The sequence below is a fragment of the Balaenoptera musculus genome, chromosome 18 (genome assembly GCF_009873245.2).
Source record: "Balaenoptera musculus isolate JJ_BM4_2016_0621 chromosome 18, mBalMus1.pri.v3, whole genome shotgun sequence".
Classification (NCBI taxonomy): Eukaryota; Metazoa; Chordata; class Mammalia; order Artiodactyla; family Balaenopteridae; genus Balaenoptera; species Balaenoptera musculus.
Genome location: NC_045802.1, coordinates 41329001 through 41341862, shown reverse-complemented (window position 1 = coordinate 41341862; position 12862 = coordinate 41329001).

The window sequence follows — 12862 nt, the reverse complement described above, 5'->3', positions numbered from 1 at the left end:
CCACTGATGGTCTACTGGAAGAAGCAATGAAGATTGTGAAGAGAAAATAAATGTCTCCCAGGAAAGGGAAATCATTACTTCTGCCATGAAAGATTCAGTTCATTGTAAACATCCTCTCTTGTGGCTGGCATATCCTCCAGGAGAGTGTGTAATTCCTTCACTCAGCAATTTTGTAGTTCAGCCTTAATGAGTGAACCCCAAGCTGGGTAGCTCATTCCTATGGAGTTTCTGGGCAAACAATATAGCTGACATCCAAAGAACAGTCATTTTGTCCAACAAATTATTGAGAACTTTCTCTATAGTGGGTGCCATTTGGTGAGCATTCTTAGAGAAAACAAATATTTTGACACCCTGTTACAATTCCGAGAGGTGTATCTACTTAATTTTTCCTCAGATTCTCTTATTATTCATTTTAAATCTTGTTTCTTTCAAGTTCTTAACCACTATTCTTCAGGTTCCCCCCTGAGAGGTGCTGTGATATTGTACTGCCATTTTCAGAACGCGCCAGCGAATTGTGAAGAACTATTTGTTATCCAGGTTTCATTTTTCTTTTGTTTCTTCCTCTCCACTCCCCCATCAACAGGTTACAGGGAGATCCCTTTGAGATTGTAGCTGAGGGTTGAGAGAGTGGGCAATGTAGGGGAACTACAAGTAGTGGGAGTCTAAGTCACTTGCTCCTACAATTTACATGTGCTTTCAGCACTGATCTTATATATCACTTCCACTTGATGATAATTTCTCTGCACTGCCAATGCCGTGGCTTGAAGGGTGACATAACACTAAGTTCATTGTGAGTAACTCAGTTTGCATGGTAATGTAGTATTCCTGATTAAATATTAAATCTCTACCAGAGCTCAGCAGTACCAGGAACTATTTTACAAAAAGATAAAAGATGTCTCTGGAAAATATCATGAATTTGACCCAGATCCTAAGTTTCTGCACTTGACCTTGTGTTCTGCAATCTTATTAAACTCAGTCATTAATTTTAGTAGATTGTTGGTAGATCTTTTGAGATTTTCTATGTAGATAATAATTTTCCTCCTAAATAGCTTACTTATTTTATAGAACATAAAGGGAAAACTACTCTTTTATATAAACTCACCTATTTACCATTTTTGTTGCTCCTCTTTTGTTCATGAAGAACCTAGCTCCCCTCTGCTATCATTTCCTTCCAACTTGAAGAACTTCCTTCCTGTGACATCTTTAACATCTTTAACATGCAACGTATTCTCTGATCAGGGAATTCACTGAAAGTGAGTGAATTTTGGCAATGTGCTTGTGTCCATCAAACTCACTCTTGTTATAAATCTGTTATATTACAGCTGACCTAATAGAACAATGAAATGGCTATTAGAATTCTTTTGGAGCAGGTCTTCCAACAAAAAATTATTTAATTTTATTTTATTAATAATGAATTTATTTCCCTTAATTCTTAAAGGAGTGATACAGATATAGATGAAACAGATATATGTATATAGAGATATAGGTAAAAATAGATATGGATATGGATAAAGATGATATAGATATATTTATATAGATAGATAAAAATAGATATGGATATAGATACAGATGATAGAGATAGATACAGGTACAGAACTCTAGCTTGGCACATCTTTTCTTTCAGCAGTTTAAGTATTTCATTCAACTGTTTCCTAGTCGCTGATATGTAGTCTATTTCTCTCTAGCTGCTTTCAAATATTTTTCTTTATTTTTGTTTTCAGAAATCTTATTATGATGTGTCCAGGCATGATTTTCTTTGAATTTATCTTGTTTGAGTTTCCTTCTTGAATTGAAATCCTTAAATCTTTAAATTGATGTCTTTTACCACATTTGGGAAGTTTTTCATCATTATTTCTACAAACATATCTTTTTGTCCCAGTCTCTTTCTCCTCTCTTTCTAGAACTCCAATGACACAAACTTTAAACATTGTAAAATTTTCTTATATGTACCCGAGGCTCTATTCACGGTTTTTTAGTCTTTTTTGTTCTGTTTATTCAGTTGGGTATTTTCTTTTGATCTATCTGAAAGTTCACTGTTTCTTTCTTTGTGATCCCATTCATAATCTAGTGAAATTTGTATTTGAGTTATGTTATTTTCATAATTCTTCTAATAAGTTATTTTTTTAAAAATTATGGTAAGAGCATTTAACATGAGACCTAACTCTTAACAAATAAATACACAATACAGTATTATTAACTATTAAAAACACTATGTTGTATAGCAGATCTCTAGAACCTATTCATCTTGTATAACTGAACAGCAACTCCTGATTTTCTCTTCCCCCAGAACCTGGCAACTATCATTTTACTGTCTGTGTCTATGAGTTTGACTATTTTAGAGACCTCATATAAGTGAAATCATGTCATATTTGTCCTTCTGTACTGGCTTATTTCATTTAGTATAATGTCCTCCAGGTTCATCCATGTTGTTGCATATGGCAGAATTTCCTTTTTTAAAGCTGAGTAATATTCAATTGTATGTATATAACATATTTTCTTTATCTATTCATCTGTTGATGGACATTTGAGTTGTTTTTGTATCTTAGCTATTGTGAATAATGCTGCAGTGAACATGGAATGCAGATATCTTCAGATCCTGACTTTAATTCTTTTGGATATATACCCAGAAGTGGGATTGCTGGATCATATGATAGTTCTGTTTTTAGCTTCTTGAGGAACTTTCATACAGTTTTTCTTATAGTTCCTATATCTCTAGTGAGAACATATATTTTTCATAAACTTAATTTGTATCTATCTTTAATTCATGCGGCACAAGTATAATATCTGCTTTAAATCTTTTTGTGATAATTCCAACTTTGGGATCACCTGAGGATTTGCATTTGTTGATTGTATTTTCCTTTCAGAACTGGTCACATTTTCCTGTTTTTATATATGTCAAGAAATTTTGAATTATACCCTTAAATTTCAAATATTAGGTTGTGAAGGATCTAGAGCCTGCCATAATTTTATTAAAAATGTTGATTTCTCTTTATTTTTGATTCTTCACCTGTTTTAATAATCAATCAATTTATCTACCTTCAGATCACAAAGTCTTTCTTATGCTGCTTTGGTTCTGTCCAGTGCATGCTCCACTCAGAAATGTATAGAAGCTTTTGTACAGCAAAGGAAACTATAAACAAGTGAAAAGACAACCCTCAGAATGGGAGAAAATATTTGTAAATGAAGCAACTGACAAGGGATTAATCTCTAAAATATACAAACAGCTCATGCAGCTCAGTATCAAAAAAACCCCACAAAAACCAATCAAAATATGGACAGAAGACCTAAAGACATTTCTCCAAAGAAGACATACAGATGACCAAGAGGTACATGAAAAGATGCTCAGCATCGCTAATTATTAGAGAAATGCAAATCAAAACTGCAATGAGATATTACCTCACACCAGTCAGAATGGTCATCATCAAAAAATCTGCAAACAGTAAATACTGGAGAGGGTGTGGAGAAAAGGGAACCCTCCTACACTGTTGGTGGGAATGTAAATTGGTGCAGCCACTATGGAAGACAGTACGGAGGTTTCTTAAGAAACTAAAAATAGAGCTAACATATGATCCAGCAATCCCACTCCTGGGCATATCTTTGGAGAAAAATGGTTTGAAAGGATGCATACACCCAGATGTTCATTTCAACACTGTTTACAATAGCCAAGACAAGGAAGCAACCTAAATGTCCGTTGACAGATGAATGGATAAAGAAGATGTGGTACATATATATACAATGGAATGTTACTCAGCCATTAAAAAGAATGGAATAATGCCATTTGCAGCAACATGGATAGACCTGGAGATTATCATACTAAGTGAAGTAAGTCAGACCGAGAAAGACAAATATATGTTGTTGCTTATATGTGGAATCTAAAAAAAGATTATACAAATGAACTTATTTACAAAACAGAAATGGACTCACAGACTTAGAGAACCAGCTTATGGTTACCAGGGGAGAAGGGTGGGAGGGAGGGATAGAGTGGGAGTTTGGGATTGACATGTACACACTGCTGTATTTAAAATAGATAACCAAAAAGGACCTACTGTATAGCATAGGGAACACTGCTCAATATTCTGTAATAACTTAAATGCGAAAAAAATTTGAAAAAGAATAGGTACATGTATATGTATAACTGAATCACTTTGCTGTACAATTGAAAATAACAAAATATTGTTAATCAACTATGCTCCAATGTAAAATACAAATTAAAACAAAAGAAATGTATGGAAGACATGGATAGTGGTTAAATCTTAGTTCAGTTCTAAAGACTTTTTCTCTATGTCTCTGGATCTGTCCCTCACATACACAGCTCAGAGGCCAGTCTGAGACTTGTTTGGGAACATACATGAAACCAGGAAATTTCCTTCTTCCTCCTGTGTCTTCTCGGAGATTTCCCCCATGTTTTCTGTTCCACGAGGCCTACATTTACTTGTACTCTGTTCAGAAAGATCAGATTCTTTTAAAATTTTAGCTGTCCACACCATTGTTCTGCCATGTAGCCCCATGACTGCATGCTCAGGCCAAATCCGTGAAAGAAATGAGAAAAAAAAAAAAAAAAAAAGATATTGGTCCCCTTGCATCATATCATTTCTCCAAATTTTGACATTCTCTCCATCTGCACATACTTCCTGATTTTGTTAACCTTTCAGAAAGGAGAAATGAATTCTGTCAATTACTTTGGGTAAGAAGTTAATAAAAAGACAGGGAATAGACTAATGGAATTGTAAATGTGAAGGTTTGGTGATCCCGACAAGAATGATCTTACTGGAATTGTGGGGATGAAAAATTGTCAGTTCAGTTCAATTTTTTATATAAAATATAATATTTTAAATTAGGATAATTTGATTTTTCTCATATCATTTCAATATATAGTGCATTGTTAAATTTTCATTTTCTTTAAAAATTCAAATTCTTCATAATGCTTATACACAAATTCCTTACTTTTATTGTCCAGTGACCTTTTGAGATTCTGAGCCTGTGACCTAAGACACTGCCTTTGGAAAGCCTTAACTGTGACAAAATCTTTTAGTATATATATTTTCATGTACCTCTACCATTTAAAAATATTCCACAGAATAAGGACATTTTATACATTTTTTTAAAAAAATATGCTTTTCCTAAAGCTGTTTACAGTGTATAATAAAAATAGTGTTAAGAACAGTTACAATTAAAAATTGATCAAAGGAAAGCAAATGATAAAAACCTTCATTCTAATATGTTCAGACTCTGCACCATAATTAGAAAATTAAAAGTGACTAAAAGGTTATCATTTTTTTAAAAATCATCTGCACCCTCACATTGTCACATTGATTCCAATGAAGATAACTGAGGGTTTCTAGTGCAAAACTAAGAGGTCAGAAACTTCCTGAACAAATGTGTCCATTGAGAAATCTGTATCAATGCTTTGGAAATCTATTGATAAAGCTCACCTCTGTAATAAGTATGTGTCTCCACTGTAGAGTCATCAACCAGCATATTGAAATTGCTCCTTCCATGTCGAATAACAGTTTTTGCCAAGAAAGGAAGCCCCATGAAGTCATTGTTCTCTCCCCTGAAGTCCTCACTTGGTGTGAGTATGGCTCAGAGCAGCTGCCTGTTCTTCCTGAACTCCTGTCTATCAAATGATTCCTGGCATTGAATCCACCTGCCCACTTGCTGCACTGACAGCCACAAAAGTTACTGGATAATGTTGACTATCTGCCAAAAACAAGTAAAGACATAATTTTTCTCTAGGAAAAAATGTGATTGGGACACAAGTGATTTTTTCTCTGGAAGCTCTCTACCTTTCCTCTCTCCTCACAGCAGTCCTTCCAGCCTGCCTTTTAATAAACCACCATTTTGTTGTTAAGAGTAGGAGAAAGAACATAAAGTCCTTCACTGAAGAAGCACTATGTTCATTTTTGATTTGCCACAATCCGATAGGAAATCTGAGGAATGTTCTGGGACAGAGTGTGACCAGAACAAAAGAGTTCAATTTGATTCACTTGATACCCACTTCCTGAAATTACTTGATAGATCAGAGTGATGTAGTAAAACGATATTTTATTTCTTTGTTCCTCTTTGGCAGTGTTTAAGTGATTTATTTTATTCTATCTTACAATTCTTTCTGGAAACATCTATCAACAGCTAAAAATCAGATTTAGAGATCTGGGGAAGTGAAACAGAAATGGATTTCATGCAAATGAAAGATATAATGCGGAAATTGAGAATTTGAATGAAAAATTTCTCTCTATTGTCCTATAAGATTGAAGTTATATAAAATATGCCAATGTCAACAATCTGAGGTATATGAAATAAATACTTCTTTAATTTTAAATTATTAAAAAGCCTTTTTTAAATTAAAAAGTACCAAAATAATGAAAACTCACTGTAAACTTTAATACCCACGTGTAAAGAATAGTAATTGAAATCTCGCTTCAGCTCGAAAATATATCTATCTATATATGGATTTCTAGCACAATCTTAATCCAATATATAATATAATCATATGTATACACCCGCATATATATGTGGGTATATATATAAGATTACTTTATATAGAAAGCATATATATTATATACAAAGGATATATATGTGTATATATATACCCAATTTTATCACTAGAGGCAAATAGTACAGCAGTGAAAGTATCTTCTCATACTTTTTATCTGCATCATTAAGAACCTATGTATAAACAAGGGTTCATATTGTAAATTTGTTTTGTGGCTTGCTTTTTTATGTAACAGAACATTGTGTGGTGGTTTTCAATAGATAAATATACATATCTAATTCTACTTACCACTACCGTGTTTCATTATGTATTTAACTATTTCCATAGTAATGCAAAATATTCAATAACATAAATAATATTTACAACTATGTATACATCATAATATACATGTGTGCATAACTTTGATCATATGTTGATTATTTTGTATAATAGGATATTAAAAGTGAAAGTGGGGCTTCCCTGGTGGTGCAGTGGTTGAGAATCTGCCTGCCAATGCAGGGGACACGGGTTCGAGCCCTGGTCTGGGAAGATCCCACATGCCGCGGAGCAACTAGGCCCATGTGCCACAACTACTGAGACTGCGCGTCTGGAGCCTGTGTTCCACGACAAGAGAGGCCACGATAGTGAGAGGCCCACGCACTGCGATGAAGAGTGGCCCCCACTTGCTGCAAACAGAGAAAGCCCTCGCATAGAAACGAAGACCCAACACAGCCAAAAATAAATATAAAAAAAATAAAAAATAAAAAAAGTGAAAGTGGAAATCAATTGGTGTGTCAATTTAAATATTAAAAGATATTAGTAAATTGCCCTTTGGAAATCTATTATAATTTATACAACTACCAGCACACTTTGAGAGTGTCTTTTGCCAAACATTTTCATGTATTTAAAATGTTTTAATATTTCTTTGTTGTAATTACATCTTCTCATAGATTGTTTTAAGGTATCATAATTCTCTGGACTATTTTTATTTCTCTGTGAATTTCCTGCTCAGACTTTTGCTTATTAGTATTATTATTATCATCATCATTATTATTAGAACTATTATCATTATATTGGTTTGTAGAAGTATTTTATTATTATATATTCATATTTTTATGCATGTCATAAAATATATATTTATTGCAAAACTGATGTCTGTTATTTTCTAACATTGTTCATGTTAAAAGTTTCAAATCATAGACATATAACATACAAAAGAATCAAATAATATTAGTATATTTCTTTCTAGATCTAATTTGATAAAGAATGTCTTCTTCACCCCAAGAGTATACAGATATTCTTTGATATTTTGTTTGGTAATTTAATAGTTCCAGGTTTAAAATTTAGAATTTTAAATTCTCTGGAATTTGTTTATTCACATAGTATGAGAATTATTGATATTTTTTAGTATAAAGTTTAAATAGCTAGACAATTATAACAGTATAATAGTTAATAGTCAATTATTTTTCCCTCTGACTTGAAATGACACAATTTTAATATATAAAGATTTCCATTAATGCATAGAGGAATACTTGAACTCTGTTTCCTCCATTAATTCATTTCCTACTTCCACTTTCGATAGTATTGTATTTGTACGTGTATAATGAGAAATGGAGGTGAATTCTCCCTTCATTGTTCTTCCTATAGATCCCTATTATGAATAGGTTATTAATTATATTCTAATTTTAATTTTTACTAGTTTATTGCAGAAATACAGGAAGCCACATGATATTTCCAATTCAATGTTTAAATACTCTAAAATTTTTTATTTACACTGTCTTTAGAATTCAATTATAAGCCACCAAGTGTTTAAACATAATAGTATATTTCTAGTTAGGTAAGTGGGAATATTTCTGGTGTTTGCATTTTCTACCTCAAAGAAGGATTGTTTCTTTTTCCCAGTTTCTATATTAGTATAGGACTTGAGCATTAATCTCTTTTTGAATGGTATTTCTGTATTTACTTCATTTCAAAGTAGTAAACAAGATTCTTTCATAGTAAATAGCAGGCTTTCCATTCAAACAAGCAGTTCCTAAACTAGTTCCCTGCAGTTTTCTGAAAGGACACAAGATATGGGAAGTTTTGTCAAAATGACTTCCATGGTCATGGAATTTGGGAAATCCTACAAAATACATTCCTTCTAAGACTGGCAACATAAATTAACAGATTAAAACTTTGCTTTTTTCTGCAAGAAAATAAATATCTCTTCTTCACTTACCAAACTTATGTAAGCACTGATATTTCTTCTTTTCTTTTCTTTCTTTTTCTTTTCTCCTTTCTCTTTCTTCCTTCCTTCCTCCCTCCCTCCTTCCTTCCTTTCTTCCTTCTTCTTTCTCTCTCTCTCTCCTTTCCTTCCTTTCTTCCTTTCCTTCCTTCTTTCTTTCTTTCTTTTTCTTTTCCTTCCTTTCTTTCTTTCTTTCTTTCTTTCTTTCTTTCTTTCTTTCTTTCTTTCTTTCTTTCTTTCTTTCTTTCTTTCTTTCTTTCTTTCTTTCTTTCTCTCTCTCTCTCTCTCTTTCTTTCTTTCTCTTTCTTTCTTTCTTTCTTTCTTTCTTTCTTTCTTTCTTTCTTTCTTTCATCTTTCTTTCTCTTTCTTATTAGGATCTTTTTGAACTAGAATCACAATAAATGTTCTTTAGGAAATACTTTCTGAAGCTCAAGCAAAAGTTAATGTTCTCTAACTCTTTGATTACCTACATGAAAAAAGTATTAGAGTAACATCTCTTCAGAATAGCTACATTGTCTTAATTATCATTGCATTACCATTATTTATAAAATCACTGCACAAAAATCAACTTCTCAGAGAACATTTCCTGTTTTGCTCTTCACTTAATCCCAAACACAATACAAGCCTTAACATTTAAGAAACAGTGAGGAGGAGACCTTCAAGACGGCAGAGGAGTAAGACCTGGAGATCACCTTCCTCACCACAAATACATCAGAAATACATCTACGTATGGAACAACTCTTATAGAACACCTACTGAATGCTGGCAGAAGACCTCAGACTTCCCAAAAGGCAAGAAACTCCCCACGTACCGGGGTAGGGCAAAAAAAAAAAAGAAAAAACAGAGGCAAAAGAATAGGGACTGGACCTGCATCTCTAGGAGGGAGCTGTGAAGGAGGAAAAGTATCCACACACTAGGAAGCCCTTTCACTGGCAGACACGGGGTGGTGGGGGGACGCTTCAGAGCCATGGAGGAGAGCACAGCAATAGGGGTGCAGAGGGCAAATCGGAGAGATTCCCACACAGAGGATTGGTGGCGACCAACACTCACCAGCCTGAGAGGCTTGTGTGCTCACCCACCGGTGAGGGTGGGGGCTGGGAATGGAAGCTCAGGCTTTGAAATTCAGATCCCAGGGAGAGGACTGGGGTTGGCTGCATAAACACAGCCTGAAAGGGGTTAGTGTGTCACCACTAGCGGGAGGGAGTCCAGGAAAAAGTCTGGGACTGCCTAAGAGGCAAGACAACATTGTTTCGGGGTGCACGAGGAGAGGAGATTCAGAGCACTGCCTAAACGAGCTTCAGTGTTGGGCGCGAACCATGGCTATCAGCGTGGACACCAGAGACGGACATGAAATGCTATGGCTGCTGCTACAGCTACCAAGAAGACTGTGTGTAAGCACAGGTCACTATCCATGCCTCCCTTCCTGGGAGCCTGTGCAGCCTGCCAATGTCAGGGTCCTGTGATCTAGGGACAACTTCCCGGGGAGAACACACGGAGCATCTCAGGCTGTTGCAACGTCACACTTGCCTCTGCCACTGCAGGTTTGCCCCACATTCCATATCCCTCCCTCCTCCCAGCCTGAGTGAGCCAGAGCACCCTAATCAGCTGCTCCTTTAACCCTGTCCTGTCTGAGCAAAGAAGAGATTCCCTCAGGCAACCTACATGCAGAGGCGGGGCCAAATCCAAAGCTGAACCCCAGGGTCTGAGCGAAAAAGAAGAGAAAGGGAAATTTCTCCCAGCAGCCTCAGGAACAGCAGATTAAATCTCCACAATCAAATTGGTGTACCCTGAATCTTTGGTATACCTGAATACACAACGAATCATCCCAAAATTGAATCAGTGGACTTTGGGAGCAACTGTAGATTTGGGGTTTGCTCTCTGCATCTAATTTGTTTCTGGTTTTATGTTTATCTTAGTTTAGTATTCAGAGCTTATTATCATTGGTAGATTTGTTCATTGATTTTGTTGCTCTCTTCCTTTTTTAAAAAGTTTTATATATAGATATATATATATATTTTCCTTTTTCTCTTTTTGTGAGTGTGTATGTGTATTATTCTTTGTGTGATTTTGTCAGTATAGCATTGCTTTTACCATTTGTCCTAGGGTTCTACCTGTCCGATTTTTTTGATTTTTTTTTTTTTTTTTGGTATAGTTTTTAGCATTTGTCATCATTAGTGGATTTGTTTTTTGGTTTGGTTGCTCTCTTCTTACTTTCTTTCTTACTCCCTTTTTTAAATTACTTTTTAATTTTTTTATTTTTAAGATTTTTTTAATTTTAATAACTTTCTTTTCTTTTCTTTCTGTCTTTCTTTCTTTCTCTCTTTCTCTCTTTCTTTCCTTCCTTCTTTCTTTCTTTCTTTTTTTCTCCCTTTTCCTCTGAGCCATGTGGCTGACAGGGTCTTGGTGCCCCTGCCAGGTGTCAGGCCTGTGCCTCTGAGGTGGGAGAGCTGAGTTCAGGACATTGGTCCACCAGGACCTCCTGGCTCAATGTAATATCAAACGGCGAAAGCTCTCTCAGAGAACTCCAACTCAACACAAAGACCCAGCTCCACTCAACGACCAGCAAGCTACACTGTTGGACACCTTATGCCAAAAAACTAGCAAGACAGGAACACAACCCCACCCATTAACAGAGAGGCTTCCTAAAATCATAATAAGGTCACAGACTCCACAAAACACAGCAGCAGACGTGGTACTGCTCACAAGAAAGACAAGATCCAGCCTCACCCACAAGAACACAAGCACCAATTTCCTCCACTAGCAAGCCTACACAACCCACTGAATCAACCTTAGCCACAGGCGACAGACACCAAAAACAACGGGAAGTACGAACCTGCCACCTGCGAAAAAGAGACCCCAAACACAGTAAGTTAAGCAAAATGAGAAGACAAAGAAACACACAGCAGATGAAGGAGCAAGGCAAAAACCCACCAGACCAAACAAATGAAGAGGAAATACGCAGTCTACCTGAAAAAATTCAGAGTAATGATAGTAAAGATGATCCAAAATCTTGGAAATAGAGTGGAGAAAATACAAGAAAGTTTAACAAGGACCTAGAAGAATTAAAGAGCAAACAATGATGAACAACACAATAAGTGAAATTAAAAATTCTCTAGAAAGAATCAATAGCAGAATAACTGAGGCAGAAGAAAGGATAAGTGACCTAGAAGATAAAATAGTGGAAATAACTATTGCAGAGCAAAATAAAGAAAAAAGAATGAAAAGAATTGAGGACAGTCTCAGAGACCACTGGGACAACATTAAATGCACCAACATTCGAATTATAGGGGTCCCAGAAGTAGAAGAGAAAAAACAAGGGATTGAGAAAATATTTGAAGAGATTAGAGTTGAAAACTTCCCTAATATGGGAAAGGAGATAGTCAGTCAAGGCAAGGAAGGGCTGAGAGTGCCATACAGGAAAAATCCAAGGAGAAACATGTCAAGACATATATTAATCAAAATATAAAAAATTAAACAGGGGGCTTCCCTGGTGGCGCAGTGGTTGAGAATCTGCCTGCCAATGCAGGGGACACGGGTTCGAGCCCTGGTCTGGGAAGATCCCACATGCCGCGGAGCAACTAGGCCCATGAGCCACAACTACTGAGCCTGCACATCTGGAGCCTGTGCTCCGCCACAAGACAGGCCACAATAGTGAGAGGCCCACCCACCGTGATGAAGAGTGGCCTCCGCTTGCCACAACTAGAGAAAGCCCTCGCACAGAAACGAAGACCCAACACAGCCAAAAATAAAATAAAATCAATTAATTAATTAAAAAAAAATTAAAGAAAAAATGTTAAAAGCAGCAAGGGGAAAAACAACAAATAATATACAAGAGAATCCCCATAAGGTTAACAGCTGATCTTTCAGCAGAAACTCTACAAGCCAGAAGGGAGGGGCAGTATATACTTAAAGTGATGAAAGGGAAAAACCTACAACCAAGATTACTCTGCCCAGCAAAGATCTCATTCAGATTTGACAGAGAAATTAAAACTTTTACAGACAAGCAAAAGTTAAGAGAATTCAGCACCACCAAACCAGCTTTACAACAAATACTAAAGGAACTTCTCTAGGCAAGAAACACAAGAGAAGGAAAAGACCTACAATAACAACCCAAAACAATTAAGAAAATGGTAATGGGAACATACATATTGATAACTACTTTAAAT